General features: G+C 41.8%; 1 pseudogene; it reads left to right on the forward strand.

Moving 5' to 3' along the window:
* The first annotated feature begins 17011 nt into the window (after window positions 1-17011).
* On the forward strand, window positions 17012-17762 carry LOC472973 (small ribosomal subunit protein eS6-like; annotated as a pseudogene).
* The last annotated feature ends 321 nt before the right edge of the window (window positions 17763-18083 follow it).

Raw genomic sequence — 18083 nt, forward strand, 5'->3', positions numbered from 1 at the left:
GGAGTATTTTACTACCAATTATGTGGTCAATTTTAGAATAAGTGCGATGCGGTGCTGAGAAGAAAGTATATTCTGTTGATTTGGGGTGGAGAGTTCTGTAGATGTCTATTAGGTCCACTCGGTCCAGAGCTGAGTTCAAGTCCTGGATATCCTTGTTAACCTCCTGTCTCATTGATCTGTCTAATATTGACAGTGGGTGTTAAATTCTCCCATTATTATTGTGTGGGAGTCTAAGTCTCTTTGTAGGTCTCTAAGGACTTGCTTTATGAATCTGGGTGCTCCTGTATTGGGTGCATATATATTTAGGATAGTTAGGTCTTCTTGGTGAATTGATCCCTTTACCATTATGTAATGGCCTTCTTTGTCACATTTCATCTTTGTTGGCTTAAAGTCTGTTTTATCAGAGACTAGGATTGCAACCCCTGCTTTTTTTTGCTCATTTGCTTAGTAGATCTTCCTCCATCCCTTTATTTTGAGCCTATGTGCATCTTTGCACGTGAGATGGGTCTCCTGAATACAGCACACTGATGGGTCTTGACTCTATCCAATTGGCCAGTCTGTGTCTTTTAATTGGGACATTTAGCCCATTTACATTTAAGGTTAATGTTGTTATGTTTGAATTTGATCCTGTCATTATGATGTTAGCTGGTTATTTTGCTTGTTAGTTGATGCAGTTTCTTCCCAACATCGATGGTCTTTACCATTTGGCTTGTTTTGCAGTGGCTGGTACCAGTTGTTCCTTTCCATGTTTAGTGCTTCCTTCATGAGCTCTTGTAAGGCAGGCCTGGTGGTGACAAAATCTCTCAGCATTTGCTTTTCTGTAAAGGATTTTATTTCTCCTTCACTTATGAAGCTTAGTTTGGCTGGATATGAGATTCTGGGTTGAAAATTCTTTTTTTTAAAAATGTTGAATATTGGCCCCCACTTTCTTCTGGCTTGTAGGGTTTTTGTTGAGAGATCCACTGTTAGTCTGATGGGCTTGCCTTTGTAGGTAACCTGCCCTTTCTCTCTGGCTGCCCTTAACATCTTTTCCTTCATTTCAACATTGGTGAATCTGACAATTATGTGTCTTGGAGTTGCTCTTCTCAAGGAGTATCTTTGTGTGTTCTCTGTGTTTCCTGAAATTGAATGTTGCCCACCTTGCTAGGTTGGGGAAGTTCTCCTGGACAATATCCTGAAGAGTGTTTTCTAACTTGGTTCCATTCTCCCTATCACTTTCTGGTATACCAATCAACATATATTTGATCTTTTCACATAGTCCCATATTTCTTGGAGGCTTTGTTTATTTCTTTTCACTCCTTTTTCTCTAATCTTGTCTTCTCACTTTATTTCATTAATTTGATCTTCAATCACTGATATCCTTTCTTCCACTTGATCGAATCGGCTATTGAAGCTTGTGCATGTGTCACGAAGTTCTCATGCCATGGTTTTCAGCTCCATCAGGTCATTTAAGGTCTTCTCTACACCGTTTATTCTTGTTAGCCATTCATCTAACCTTTTTTCAAGGTTTTTAGCTTCCTTGCGATGGGTTAGAACATGCTCCTTTAGCTTAGAGAAGTTTGTTATTACTGACCTTCTGAAGCCTACTTCTGTCAGCTCATCAAAGTCATTCTCCATCCCACTTTGTTCCATTGCTGGTGAGGAGCTGCAATCTTTTGGAGGAGAAGACTCCTCCAAAACACAGAGAAAACTCTGTGTTTTGGAATTTTCAGCTTTTCTGCTCTGGTTTCTCCCCAACTTTGTAGTTTTATCTACCTTTGGTCTTTGATGTTGGTGACCTACAGATGGGGTTTTGGTGTGGATGTCCTTTTTGTTGATGTTGATGCTATTCCTTTCTGTTTGTTAGTTTTCCTTCTAACAGTCAGGCCCCTCAGCTGCAGGTCTGTTGGAGTTTGCTGGAGGTCCACTCCAGACCCTGTTTGCCTGGGTATAACCAGTGGAGGCTGCAGAACTGCAAATATTGCTGCCTGATCTTTCCTCTGGAAGCTTCGTCCCAGAGGGGCACCTGCCTGTTTGATGTGTCTGTCAGCCCCTACCAGGAGGTGTTTCCCAGTCACGCTACACGGGGGTTAGGGACCTGCTTGAGGAGGCAGTCTGTCCATTCTCAGAGCTCGAACACCGTGCGGAGAGAACCACTGCTCTCTTCAGAGCTGTCAGACAGGGATGTTTAAGTCTGCAGAAGCTTTCTCTACTGCCTTTTGATGTACTATTCCCTGTTCCCATAGGGGGAATCTATAGAGGCAGTAGGCCTTGCTGAGCTGTGGTGGGCTCTGCCCAGTTTGTGCTTCCTGTCACTTTGTTTACACTGTGAGCTACTCAAGCCTCAGCAATGGCAGATGCCCCTCCCCACTGGTCAAGCTGCCGCATCACAAGTCAACCTTAGACTGCCATTCTAGCAGTGAGCAAGGCTCCGTGGGCGTGGGACCTGCCAAGCCAGGCACAGGGGGGTATCTCCTGGTCCGCCAGTTGCTAAGACTGTGGGAAAAGTGCAGTATTTGGTCAGGAGTGTACCATTTCTCCAGGTACAGTCTGTCACAGCTTCCATTGGCTAGGAAGGGGAAATCCCCTGACCCCTTGTGCTTCCTGGGTGAGGTGACCCCGCCCTGCTTCAGCTAATCCTCCATGGGCTGCACCCACTCTCCAACCAGTCCCAATGAAATGAACCAGGTACCTCAGTTGGAAATGGAAAAATCACCCTTCTTCTGTGTCGATCTTGCTGGGACCTGCAGACCAGAGCTGTTCCTATTTGGCCACCTTAGAAGTGACCAAAAAAAAAAGGTAGCTTTTTTGATACATTTGGCAACCATGCAGTCAGAGCAGCGCAGCACAAGGACTAATTATGTTACACTCTTAATTTCCCTCTTATGACTCAACCCCCTCCTTTTTTGGCCTTCTTTTTTCCAGTTCCTCTTATTTCTCTTAATGTCCAAATGTTAGACAGCATCACTGTTAAATCCTGAGCATTTTCTCATCTCTGTCTTAGACCTAGTACTTCCCAAAGTTCAATCAGATAATTATCAACTTCATGATTTTTGCCATCTCTGGATAATTATTTACTTATTAATAATTTTCTGTAAATAAATTTGACTTTAAAAAATTTATACATTTTAAAAGAAAGCTTTATATCACAACTCTAATTTAAAATCCAGTTTCAAAAATAGAAGATAAATCTAAACATAAAAACAAAAACCACAAAATATATAATTTAACTTTTTACTTAAATTTCAAATAATCAATAAGAACAAATCATTATAAATACAAAAATTTATAAAAATGCACACCCCAATGAGAAAAATTAAAAAAATTGAACTGTTCATGATTAATTAAAAACGATAATGTTTGGCTTCATGTTCTTTGACTCTTGCTTACAGTTAAGGAAACCAAAGCCCACTAGGGAAAACAACTTGCCCAAGATCAAAGCAAAATGGAGGCAGAGCTGGAACCATGGTCTTGAGACTACTGAGTCCCAGTTGCAGATGGTGATCACACAATCCAGAAAGGAACAGTAGCTCTTTGAGGTATGAGGATTCAGTCACGTGACAGGAGCTTGGTGCATGGTGTAGTAAAAAAATATATAAACGTTGAAGTCAGAAAGACCTTGGTGAAGTCTCACATAGACCAGTAAAATCATATTGCCATCTGCCTGTGATCTACCTCTTTAAGCCTTTGTTTTCTTTTCTTTTCTTTTCTTTTTTTTTTTTTTTTGAGACAGAGTCTCACTCTGTCACCCAGGCTGGCGTGCGGTGGCACAATCTCAAGTCACTATGACCTCCACCTCCTGGGTTCAAGCAATTCTCCTATCTCAGACTCCCGAGTAGCTAGGACTACAGGCACCCACCACCACGCCTGGCTAATTTTTGTACTTTTAGTAGAGATGGGGTTTCACCATATTGTTTAGGCTGGTCTCAAACTCCTGACTTCAGGTGATCTGCCCACCTCGGCCTCCCAAAGTGCTGAGATTACAATTGTGAGCCACCGCACCCGGTCTAAGCCTTCATTTTCTAGTATAACTCACAAATTGTATAATTTTGAGAAGACTATCAGACATATATACTTAGTTTTCAGCCCAGTGGTTATCCAATCAGTAGAAATTTCTTTCCATCCTCCCCTGTCTTTATCACCCACACAGCTCAGATCTGCCCAACACCAGCTCTATTTCCTTTTGAAGGAGATACAGATTCTCTAAAAAATCTGTATTTCTTTCCATCATATCTCTGTGTCCAAGGCTAGGAGAGGGACCTCCATCTGTGCACAGCTGATTGATAAGGTGGGAGGCAGCAGTTTCTTGGCCTCTGCTGCAGGGTGAGTCTTTAAAGATGAAGATAGCCTAGAGATGCGTCTGAAAGCCAGAGGATAGCCCCAGCTTTGAGCAGTGATGGGTGATCTACAGGATCTATGGAAGTAGCCCTGTGGCCCAAGAATGGACTCAGCTTCCAGATCTAGTGAATTCTCGGAGACGTTTAGAAAAGTCTAACCCTGGGCAAGCCCTGAGGTCCAGTCCATGGTTAGCAAGAAGTCTATGGCATTTGATGAGTGTGGAGAGAAGAGAGCTATTCCCATGGGGACAGTTTGAGAGGCATAGCTGTGGGATCTAAGAAACAGCTGGGAGTTGGGTATTCAATGTCCACAGAAAAAAACATGGCTGAGACTTAGAAGTGGGGAGAGGAGGGAAAGACAGGGTGGCTGGTCTCCATGGCAACAGGAAGGAAAGCAGAACTTCCACCAATCACTTTGGGGGTGAGATTAGCTGAGGGCAAATTGTAAAGCAGGTTACCCGTGCCCAGCATGGAATCGGGGGAAGTAGATCACTTAATGGAAACGTAGGATGGTTTCAGCATTGTAAAAATAACAGCAGGGAATGGTCAAAAGGGGAAAGCCAAAATTGGAACTTTCAGGCATACTTGAGATTTATGTGTTCTTGGAAGGAATCCAGGTGTGTCTGGATTCTTTATGGTGCCATGGAAGACAAGTGGCAAAGTAGCCAAGAGATTACCACACCTAGGGTGAAAGGGTGGACCACCCATTCTGAAAGTGGGCCTGAAAGTGCGGGGTGGGTCAAAAGGAGCAAACCACTAAGGCAAGAGAACGTGCCATGAGTTCATGAGTCTTAAACCTCAGCATCAGATATCAACAAGATGGCTAAGGAGAGAGACTGGAAAGACCAGAAAAGCAAGAGAGCTTCCCAACGAACCTATGGATATGTATTTAAGGACCCTTTTTACCAATCATACAATTGTAGCTCATCTCATCCTCAGAGGGCATCCAAGGGGAGTGAAGAAGGAAATCTGAACAATGAGGCGTCTATCCAAAAAAGGTGGAACCAGAGAAGACATCATTTAAATTTGAAAAGATTGAGATAAACTAACTGGTAAGTTCAAGATTTGTTTCCATAGTTCCTAGAAGCCAGTAGGGTGCCAGAGCAGGAATAGATCAATTTTAGGGGAGAAAGTACATTCATCTGAGTCGGGTCTTAGGTGTTCAATTTCAGGACATGTGTTGCCTTTACCAGATATTCAACGCTGCAAGAACTGGGACTTTGTTTTCCTCACATAACAGGCACATATCAGGCACTCAACATTTGCTGAATACATAAAATGAATGAATAAATAAATGACTCATTCGAGAATAGCAAATCCTAGGTTTTAATTACTACAAGTATGCTATCTCACTGATTTTCCTCAGATTTAAAAACGTGCTCTGGAAATAAATTTTTTTTTGCTTTACACAACATATCTGGAATAATTTAAACTAAGAGACTCTTTGGCAGGGAGAATCAGGAGATCCTGATAGTTCTTTGCTATTCCTCAAGCCACAGAAGTCAGAAAAGTCCAGTCTAAGCCTAATTTAAAAGAAGGTCTTTGCAAAGACTGTATAAGTAGACCCCAAGGACCCTTGGGAAGGTTGCCTCTTTCCCAATACAGCATTGTAGAGCTTCTCTCTCCGTCTTCTGCCAACCATAGGGCAGAAAAAGGATCCTCTGTCTCCTTTGATATTCTAAAAAAGGTTGATGTCTTACTGGAAGTTCTTCTCTGCCCAAACATCAAAATTCTAAACATATTTTTCAATTTTCCCACATATAGCCTGATTTACAGGAAAGCTGAAATATGTTCCAGATCTGGAGACATATTTGATTAATGTAGGTATAATGAACGTTGTTGGCTGCCATCCATTCTCACCTTTCTCTTTCAGGAAAGGACCCAGATTTTATTCAATATCTCACTCTCCCTCATGTAACTCAAGTGCCCTTAAAGCAAGCTGGCCCATGCCCCTAGCTCCAGGGTAGACCTGATGGTCTAAGGCAGTGGTTCTCAACTTGGTGGTGATTTTGCTCCCCAGAGATATTCGGCAATGCCTAAAATGTGACATTTTTGAGTGTCACAATGTGAGGGGAGGCATCTAGTGGGTAGAGGCCAGAAATGCTGCTAAACATCCTACCATGCACAGGGCAACCCACAACAAAGAATTATCCAACCCAAAAAGAGAATGGTCCTGAGGTAGAGAAACCCTGGTTTAAGGGTTATGGCATCCCCCTTACAAGGGACTGATTTAAGAAGAAGACTTTTGAGTTAGGAAAAGAAACAGCAAGATGCCTGCCAAGAGACACCAAACATTCAGAACCCCATCTCAGCAAGAAAGGACCAAGGCAATAACTACAGAGCTAAGATTTGAATGGAGTGTCAAAGGGAGAGTGCTAGAGTGCAGTGGGGGAGTAGAGGTACAGCTGTGGTGATTAGAAGTGGAGGAGGACAGCATGGAGGCACCAGGACTCTGTAGCCTCATCTCCCCAACATGGATCACATCTGCCTGGAGTCAGAAGAGACTCCGCATTGTAGGGGAAAGTCAAGCAGAAGAGCCCCACCTATCCCCATTGCTGCCACAAACACCTATAAGTCCTTACATCAGAAGAATCTCACAATCCTTGCAAGCCCTGAATCCAGTTTGGAAAGCTGGTGGGAATTCACACAGCTGCATTGCCTCAGATTAGTAGGATAAGGTGTGCACCACCCAACCACTCACCCACTGTGAGCCAAGGTGTTGTAGCACAGCACTGTCTTGAGACCAGAGCCCCCCTCTGGAGTGGACCCTGCTCTGGGGTCCAGTAGCCACTGCAGCTCTCCAGCATTGGGGCTCCATCCTCATTACACCAAGCCCACGTAGGTGGCTGAATGTCACAACCCTTGCTGTACAGAGCATGGTCCCAGGATCCGCTGTGACTCTGGTCCTGTGCAACAGGGTAACCAACTCCCCCTACCCTCACCAAACTTCCAGCTGGAGGAACAGTTGTCCAGTACCATCCAGGGCAAATCTACCCTCGAGGTGGCCAAAACACTGCCAGTTACCCTCCCCCAAGCAGGAAAGGCCTCAGAGCCTCCAAAAATCCAATATATCCTTGGGCCAGAGGGATGCCTATGTACATGTGTGTAGAACCTGGCAAAGCTGCACTGCCATCACCACAAACTCTCTCATTGTAGGCCACTGAGAAACACAAACACCACTAGTGTGGATTACAACTGAGTAAATTACACAGACTACACTTCTGTATCAACCTCGAACCAAGGCCAATACACCCCACCAAACCAACACTCTAAGACCCATTCATCTGAACAAGTGTTTTCATACAAAGCCTATTCTGTAAAATACAAAGAGGCTACTTTTCCTTAAGATGCATAGAAATCAACGTAAGGGCACATCAACCATGAAAAAGCAAGGAAACATGTCACATACCAAAGGAAAATAATAATTCTCCAGTAACAGGCCCCAATCATAAGGAAGTATATGAAATACCAGAAAAGGATTCAAAATAATAATCTTAAAGAAACTCAGTGAGATATAAGAGAATACAGATAGAAAATTCAACAAAATTTGGAAAACAATTTAGTATTTGAATAAGAAATTCAACAAAGAGATATATTTCAATAAACAGACCCAAACAGAAATCCTGTAGCCAAAGAATTCAATGAATAAGAGAGCTTCAACAACAAACTAGACTGAGCAGAGGAAAGAATTTCTGAACTGGAAGAAAGGACTTTTGAAATAACACAGGTACACCAAAAGGAAAAAAATAATAAAAGAATAAAGAAAGCCTACAGGACTTATGCAACACCACTAAGTGAAAAAAATACATATATTGTTGACATTCTAGAAGGAGAAGAGAAGAAAAAAGGTGAGAGAAACATACTTAATGAAATAATATCAGAAAAATTCCCAAGTCTTGAGAATGAGATAGACATCCAGGTTCAAGAAGCTCAAACAACCCCAAATATATTTAATCCAGACAGGTTCTCTCTGATGCACATTATACTCAAATTGTCAAAAGTCAAAAACAAAAAAAAAGAATTTTAAAAGCAACAAGACAAAAGCATCAAGTCAACTATAAGGGAATCTCCACTAGACTAACAGTGAATTTGTTTGCAGAAACCTTTCAGGCCAGGAGAGAACAGGATGATATATTCAAAGTCCTGAAAGATAAACTATTGGCCAAGAATATTGTACACAGCAAAGCTTTCCTTCAAAAATGATGGAGACATAAAATCTTTCACAGACAAGCAAAATCTAAGGGAATTCATCACCACTAGACCAAACTTACAAGGAATGCTCAAGAGACTCTTACATCTGGAAGTGAAAAGAAGATAACCACCATCATAAAAACATACAAAACTATAAAATTCACTGGTAAAGCCAATAAGCAAAGGAAAAACAGAAAGGAATCAAACCTTATCAGTACAGAAAGCCACCCAACCATAAAAATAAACCACATGAGAAATAGTTAAGAAACAAAGGGTTTACAAAACAACCAGGAAACAATCAATACAAGGGCAGGATTAAGTCTTTACCTATCAGCAATAAGCTTGAATATAATGAATTAAATTCCCCATTTAAAAGATATAGACTGGCTGAATGTATTTTTTTAAACCCAATACCCAACTGTATGCAGCTACAGGAAACTTACTTCACTTATAAAGACACACATAGAATAAAAGTGAAGGGATGAAAAAAGATATTCCTTGCAAATGAAAATAAAAGTGAGCAAGAGTAGCTACATTTATATCAGACAAAACAGACTTAAAGTTAAAAGTTGTAAGAAGAAACAAAGAGGGGGGAGGAGCCAAGATGGCCGAATAGGAACAGCTCCGGTCTACAGCTCCCAGCGTGAGTGACACAGAAGACGGGTGATTTCTGCATTTACAACTGAGGTACCAGGTTCATCTCACTGGGGAGTGCCATACATCAGGTTCAGGACAGTGGGGGTGGTGCACCGTGTACAAGCCGAAGCAGGGCGAGGCATCACCTCACCAGGGAAGTGCAAGGGGTCAGGGAATTACCTTTCCTAGTCAAAGAAAGGGGTGACAGACAGCACCTGGAAAATCAGCTCATTCCCACCCTAATACTGCGCTTTTCCAACGGGCTTAAAAAACGGCACACCAGGAGATTATATCCCTCACCTGGCTTGGAGAGTCCTATGCCCACGGAGTCTCGCTCATTGCTAGCACAGCAGTCCAAGATCAAACTGCAAGGCAGCAGTGAGGCTGGGGGAGGGGTGCCCGCCATTGCCGAGTTAGTTGCTTGATTAGGTAAACAAAGAAGCCTGGAAGCTCGAACTGGGTGGAGCCCACCACAGCTCAAGGAAGCCTGCCTGCCTCTGTAGGCTCCACCTCTGGGGGCAGGGCACAGACAAACAAAAAGACAGCAGTAACCTCTGCAGACTTAAATGTCCCTATCTGACAGCTTTGAAGAGAGTAGTGGTTCTCCCAGCATGCAGCTTGAGATCTGAGAGTGGGCAGACTGCCTCCACAAGTGGGTCTCTGACCCCCGAGTAGCCTAACTGGGAGGCACCCCACAGTAGGGGCGGACTGACACCTCACACGGCCGGGTACTCCCCTGAGACAAAACTTCCAGAGGAACGATCAGGCAGCAGCATTTGCGGTTCACCAATAACTGCTGTTCTGCCACCACTGCTGATATCCAGGCAAACAGGGTCTGGAGTGGACCTCTAGCAAACTCCAACAGACCTGCAGCTGAGGGTCTTGTCTGTTAGAAGGAAAACTAACAAACAGAAAGGACATCCACACCAAAAACCCAACTGTACATCACCATCATCAAAGACCAAAGGTAGATAAAACCACAAAGATGGGAAAAAAACAGAGCAGAAAAACTGGAAACTCTAAAAATCAGAGTGCCTCTCCTCCTCCAAAGGAACGCAGCTCCTCACCAGCAATGGAACAAAGCTGGATGGAGAATGACTTTGACGAGTTGAGAGAAGAAGGCTTCAGATGATCAAACTAATCTGAGCTACAGGAGGAAATTCAAACCAATGGCAAAGAAGTTAAAAGCTTTGAAAAAAAATTAGACAAATGGATAACTAGAATAACCAATGCAGAGAAGTCCTTAAAGAACCTGATGGAGCTGAAAACCAAGGCACGAGAGCTACCTGAAGAAAGCAGCAGCCTCAGTAGCCAACGAGATCAACTGAAAGAAAGGGTATCAGTGATGGAAGATGAAATGAATGAAATGAAGTGAGAAGAGAAGTTTAGAGAAAAAAGAGTAAAAAGAAATGAACAAAGCCTCCAAGAAATATGGGACTATGTGAAAAGACCAAATCTACGTCTGATTGGTGTACCTGAAAGTGACAGGGAGAATGGAACCAAGTTGGAAAACACTCTGCAGGATATTATCCAGGAGAACTTCCCCAATCTAGCAAGGCAGGCCAACATTCAAATTCAGGAAATATAGAGAATGCCACAAAGATACTCCTCGAGAAGAGCAACTACAAGACACATAATTGTCAGACTCACCAAAGTTGAAATGAAGGAAAAAATGTTAAGGGCAGCCAGAGAGAAAGGTCAGGTTACCCACAAAGGGAAGCCCATCAGACTAACAGCTGATCTCTCGGCAGAAACTCTACAAGCCAGAAGAGAGTGGGGACCAATATTCAACATTCTTAAAGGAAAGAATTTTCAACCCAGAATTTCATATTCAGCCAAACTAATCTTCATAAGTGAAGGAGAAATAAAGTCCTTTACAGACAAGCAAATGCTGAGAGATTTTGTCACCACCAGGCCTGCCCTAAAAGAGCTCCCAAAGGAAGCACTAAACATGGAAAGGAACAACCGGTACCAGCCACTGCAAAAACATGCCAAATTGTAAACACCATCGAGGCTAGGAAGAAAATGCATCAACTAATGAGCAAAATAACCAGCTAACATCATAATCACAGGATCAAATTCACACATAACAATATTAACTTTAAATGTAAATGGGCTAAATGCTCCAATTAAAAGACACAGACTGGCAAATTGGATAAAGAGTCAAGACCCATCAGTGTGCTGTATTCAGGAAACCCATCTCACATACAGAGACACACATAGGCTCAAAATAAAGGGATGGAGGAAGATCTACCAAGCAAATGGAAAACAAAAAAAGGCAGGGGTTGCAATCCTAGTCTCTGATAAAACAGACTTTAAACTAACAAAGATCAAAAGAGACAAACAAGGCCATTACATAATGGTAAAGGGATCAATTCAACAAGAACTGATCCCTAACTATCCTAAATATATATGCACCCAATGCAGGAGCACCCAGATTCATAAAGCAAGTCCTTAGTGACCTACAAAGAGACTTAGACTCCCACACAATAATAATGGGAGACTTTAACACCAAACTGTCAACATTAGACAGATCAACGAGACAGAAAGTTAACAAGGATACCCAGGAGTTGAACTCAGCTCTGCACCAAGCAGACCTAATAGACATCTGCAGAACTCTCCACCCCAAATCAACAGAATATACATTCTTTTCAGCACCACACCACACCTACTCCAAAATTGACCACATAGTTGGAAGTAAAGACTCCTCAGCAAATGTAAAAGAACAGAAATTATAACAAACTGTCTCTCAGACCACAGTGCAATCAAACTAGAACTCAGGATTAAGAAACGCACTCAAAACCACTCAACTACATGGAAACTGAACAACCTGTTCCTGAATGATTGCCAGGTAAATAATGAAATAAAGGCAGAAATAAAGATGTTCTTTGAAACCAATGAGAACAAAGACACAACATACCAGAATCTCTGGGACACATTCAAAGCAGTGTGTAGAGGGAAATTTATAGCACTAAATGCCCACAAGAGAAAGCAGGAAAGATCTAAAATTGACAACCTAACATCACAATTAAAAGAACTAGAGAAGCAAGAGCAAACACATTCAAAAGCTAGCAGAAGGCAAGAAATAACTAAGATCAGAGCAGAACTGAAGGAAATAGAGACACAAAAAACCCTTCAAAAAATCAATGAATCCAGGAGCTGGTTTTTTGAAAACATCAACAAAATTGATAGACTGCTAGCAAGACTAATAAAGAAGAAAAGAGAGAAGAATCAAATAGACGCAATAAAAAATGACAAAGGGGATATCACCACCGATCCCACAGAAATACAAACTACCATCAGAGAATACTATAAACACCTCTACGTAAATAAACTAGAAAATCTAGAAGAAATGGATAGATTCCTTGACACATACATCCTCCCAAGACTAAACCAGGAAGAAGCTGAATCTCTGAATAGACCAATAACAGGCTCTGAAATTGAGGCAATAATCAATAGCTGACCAACCAAAACAAGTCCAGGACCAGATGGATTCACAGCCGAATTCTACCAGAGGTACAAAGAAGAGCTGGTACCATTCCTTCTGAAACTATTCCAATGAATAGAAAAAGAGGGAATCCTCCCTAACTCGTTTTATGAGGCCAGCATCATCCTGATACCAAAGCCTGGCGGAGACACAACAAAAAAAGAGAATTTTAGACCAATATCCTAGATGAACATCAATGCAAAAATCCTCAATAAAATACTGGCAAACAGAATCCAGCAGCACATCAAAAAGCTTATCCACCATGATCAAGTGGGCTTCATCCCTGGGATGCAAGGCTGGTTCAATATACGCAAATCAATAAATGTAATCCAGCATATAAACAGAATCAAAGACAAAAACCACATGATTATCTCAATAGATGCACAAAAGACCTTTGACAAAATTCAACAACCTTTATGCTAAAAACTCTCAAAAAATTAGGTATTGATGGGATGTATCTCAAAATAATAGCTATCTATGACAAACCCACAGCCAATATCATACTAAATGGACAAAAACTGGAAGCATTCCCTTTGAAAACTGGCACAAGACAGGGATGCCCTCTCTCACCACTCCTATTCAACATAGTGTTGGAAGTTCTGGCCAGGGCAATTAGGCAGCAGAAGGAAATAAAGGGTATTCAATTAGGAAAAGAGGAAGTCAAATTGTCCCTGTTTGCAGATGACATGATTGTATATCTAGAAAACCCCATCGTCTCAGCCCAAAATCTCCTCAAGCTGATAAACAACTTCAGCAAAGTCTCAGGATACAAAATCAATGTACAAAAATCACAAGCATTCTTATACACCAACAACAGACAAACAGAGAGCCCAATCATGAGTGAACTCCCTTTCACAATTGCTTCAAAGAGAATAAAATACCTAGGGATTCAACTTACATGAGATATGAAGGACCTCTTCAAGGAGAACTACAAACCACTGCTCAATGAAATAAAAGAGGATACAAACAAATGGAAGAACATTCCATGCTCATGGGTAGGAAGAACCAATATTGTGAAAATGGCCATACTGCCCAAGGTAATTTACACATTCAATGCCATCCCCATCAAGCTACCAATGACTTTCTTCACAGAATTGGAAAAAACTAATTTAAAGTTCATATGGAACCAAAAAAGAGCCCTCATCACCAAGTCAATCCTAAGCCAAAAGAACAAAGCTGGAGGCATCACACTACCTGACTTCAAACTGTACTACAAGGCTACAGTAACCAAAACAGCATGGTACTGGTACCAAAACAGAGATATAGATCAATGGAACAGAACAGAGCCCTCAGAAATAATGCTGCATATCTACAACTATCTGATCTTTGACAAACCTGATGAAAACAAGCAATGTGGAAAGGATTCCCTATTTAATAAATGGTGCTGGGAAAACTGACTAGCCATATGTAGAAAGCTGAAACTGTATCCCTTCCTTACACCTCATACAAAAATTAATTCAAGATGGATTAAAGACTTAAATGTTAGACCTAAAACCATAAAAACCCTAGAAGAAAACCTAGGCAATACCATTCAGGACATAGGCATGGGCAAGGACTTCATGTCTAAAACACCAAAAGCAATGGCAACAGAAGACAAAATTGACAAATGGGATCTAATTAAACTAAAGAGCTTCTGCACAGCAAAAGAAACTACCATCAGAGTGAACAGGCAACCTACAAAATGGGAGAAAATTTTCGCAACCTACTAATCTGACAAAGGGCTAATATCCAGAATCTACAATGAACTCAAACAAATTTACAAGAAAAAAACAAACAACCCCATCAAAAAGTGGGCAAAGGATATGAACAGACACTTCTCCAAAGAAGACATTTATGCAGCCAAAAAACACATGAAAAAATGCTCATTATCACTGGCCATCAGAGAAATGCAAATCAAAACCACAATGAGATACCACCTCACACCAGTTAGAATGGTGATCATTAAAAAGTCAGGAAACAACAGGTGCTGGAGAGGATGTGGAGAAATAGGAACAGTTTTACACTGTTGGTGGGACTGTAAACTAGTTCAACCCTTGTGGAAGTCAGTGTGGTGATTCCTCAGGTATCTAGAACTAGAAATACCATTTGACCCAGCCATCCCATTACTGGGTATATACCCAAAGGATTATAAATCATGCTGCTATAAAGACACATGCACACATACGTTTATAGCGGCACTATTCACAATAGCAAAGACTTGGAACCAACCTAAATGTCCAACAATGATAGACTGGATTAAGAAAATGTGGCACATATACACCATGGAATACTATGCAGCCATAAAAAATGATGAGTTCATGTCCTTTGTAGGGACATGGAAGAATCTGGAAACCATCATTCTCAGCAAACTATCGCAAGGACAAAAAACCAAACACCGCATGTTCTCACTTATAGGTGGAAATTGAGCAATGAGAACACATGGACACAGAAAAGGGAACATCACACACCGGGGCCTGTTCTGGGGTGGGGGGAGGGGGGAGGGATAGCATTAGGAGATATACCTAATGCTAAATGATGAGTTAATGGGTGCAGCACACCAACATAGCACATGTATACATATGTAACAAAACTGCACATTGTGCACATGTACCCTAAAACTTAAAGTATAATAACAATAAAATTTTAAAAAAAAGAACAAAGATGACCATTATATAATAATAGAAACATCACTTCAGCACAATAATATGACAATTTTAAATATACATACACCCAACACTGGAGCACTTAGATATATAAGAGAAATATTATTAGATTTAAAGAGAGAGATAGACTGTAATTCAATAATAGTTGAGGACCTCAACGCCCCATACTTACCATTGGAAAGACCATCTAGACAGAAAATCAACAAAGAAACATCAGATTTAAACAGCGCCACAGACCAAATGCAACTGAGAGACATTTACAGTACATTTTACTCATCAGCTGCAGAATACACATTCTTATTAGCACATGGAACATTCTCCAGGATTAACCACATGTTAGTACACAAAACAAACAAAAGAGTCTTTAAAAAAATTGTAGTTAAAATCGTATCAAGGCCGGGCCAGGTGTGGTGGCTCACACCTGTAATCCCAGCACTTTGGGATGCCAAGGCAAGCGGATCACTTGAGGTCAGGAGTTCAAGACCAGCCTGGCCAACATGGGGAAATCCTGTCTCTACTAGAAATTCAAAAATTAGCTGGGCATGATGGCAGACACCTGTAATCCCAGCTTCTATTGAGGCTGATGCAGGAGAATCACTTGAACTCGGGAGGTTGGAGGTTGTGGTGAGCCGAGATCGGGCCACTGCACTTCAGCCTGGGTGACAGAGTGAGACTCTGTCTCAAAACAACAACAATTAAAATATCATATCAAAGCTGGGTGCAGTGGCTCACACCTATAATCCCAGCACTTTGGGAGGCCCAGGTGGGCAGATCACCTGAGGTCAGGAGTTCGAGACCAGCCTGGCCAACATGGTGAAACCCGGTCTCTACTAAAAAATGCAAAAATTAGCTGGGTATGGTGGCATACACCTGTAATCCCAGCTACCTAGGAGGCTGAGGCAGGAGAATTTCTTGAACCCAGGAGGCAGAGGTTTCGGTGAGCTAAAATCATGCCACTGCACTGCAGCCTGGGTGCAGAGACCAGCTTTGTTGTGGAGACCCTAACCCAGTGGCACTGGAGGAATTAGACACACACACAGAAATATAGAGTGTGGAGTGAGGAATCAGGTGGCTGACAGCCTTCAGAGCTGAAAGCCACGAACAGAGTTTTACCCACATACTTATTGACAGCAAGCCAGTGATAAGCATTGTTTCTATAGATTATAGATTAACTAAAATGGGAAACAAAGGGATGGGCCAAAACAAAGGGATGAGCTTTGCCTAGTTATCTGCAGCAGGAACATGTCCTTCAGGCACAGATCGCTCATGCTATTGTTTGTGGCTTAGGAACACCTTAAGCGGTTTTCCACCCTGGTTGGGCCAGGGGTTCCTTGCCCTCATTTCGGTAAACCCACAACCTTCAGTGTGGGTGTCATGGCCATCACGAACATGTCACAGTGCTGAAGAGATTTTGTTTATGGTCAGTTTTGGGGGCAGTTTATGGCCAGATTTGGGGGCCTGTTCCCAACACTGGGTGACAGAGTAAGACTGTCTCAAAAAAAAAAAATCATATCAGGTATCTTATGTGACCACAGTGTAATAAAACTAGGCATCAATAACAAGGGGAACATTTAAAATTATACAAATATACGAAAATTAAGCCACATACTCCCTAATGGCCAATGGGTCAAAGAAGAAATTAAGCAGGAAATCAAAAAAATTCCTTGAAGCAAATAAAACTAGAAACACAATGTATCACTCTTTTCCATGGCTCCACGGAGGCATTCAGCTACTTCAAGATGAAGCTGAGCATCTCCTTCCCAGCCACTGACAGCCAGAAACTCATTGAAGAGGAACTCAAACTTCGTACTTTTTATGAGAAGCCTATGGCCACAAAAGTAGCTGCTGATTCTCTGGGTGAAGAATGGAAGGGTTATGTGGCCCAAATCAGTGGTGAGAACTACAAACAAGGTTTCCCCATGAAGAAGGGTGTCATGACCCATGGCCGTGTCCGCCTGCTGCGGAGTAAGGTCCTCTTACAGACCAAGGAGAACTGGAGAAAGAAAGAAAGAAGTTTGTGGTTGCATTGTGGATGCCAATCTTAGCATTCTCAACTTGGTTATTGTAAAAACGGGAGAGAAAGATATTCCTGGACAGACTGATACTACGGTGCCTCATTGCCTGGGGCTCAAAAGAGCTAGCAGAATCCTCAAACTTTTCAATCTCTCTAAAGAAAATGATGTCCACCAGTATGTTGTAAGAAAGCCCTTAAACAAAGAAGGTAAGAAGCCTAGGACCAAAGCACCCAAGATTCAGCGGCTTGTTACTCCACATGTCCTGCAGCGCAATCGGTGGTGTACTGCTCTGAAGAAGCAGCGTACTAAGAAAAATAAGGAAGAGGCTGCAGAATACGCTAAACTTTTGGCCAAGAGCATGAAGGAGGCTAAAGAGAAGCCCCAGAAACAAATTGCCAAGAGACGCAGACTTTCCTCTCTGCGAGTTTCTGCTTCCAAGTCTGAATCCAGTCAGAAATAAGATTTTTTGAGTAACAAATAAGATCAGACTCACATCTCTCTTGACTTTTCATTGATGATAGAAAACTACATAAATGAAGAGAGGGAAACTTAGGTCATAGAAAATGGGGATATGTATATAGTAATCCAGTCATGGATAAAATCAGACTGACTATTGTGTGGTAGAAGAAGACAAGGTCATAATAAAGGGATTCTTTTGGGGGGATGGGTGGTGCAGGAAGGGAATCTGAGCATAAGACATCTGCCTCTTCAGAAAGGCATGGAACTTAGGGGACATAAATGAAGAGGACTTTTAATCTTTTTTATATAGTTTATTTTGAGGAATATAGCTCTTTAA

This window comes from Pan troglodytes, chromosome 11 (assembly GCF_028858775.2).
Source record: "Pan troglodytes isolate AG18354 chromosome 11, NHGRI_mPanTro3-v2.0_pri, whole genome shotgun sequence".
Lineage (NCBI taxonomy): Eukaryota > Metazoa > Chordata > Mammalia > Primates > Hominidae > Pan > Pan troglodytes.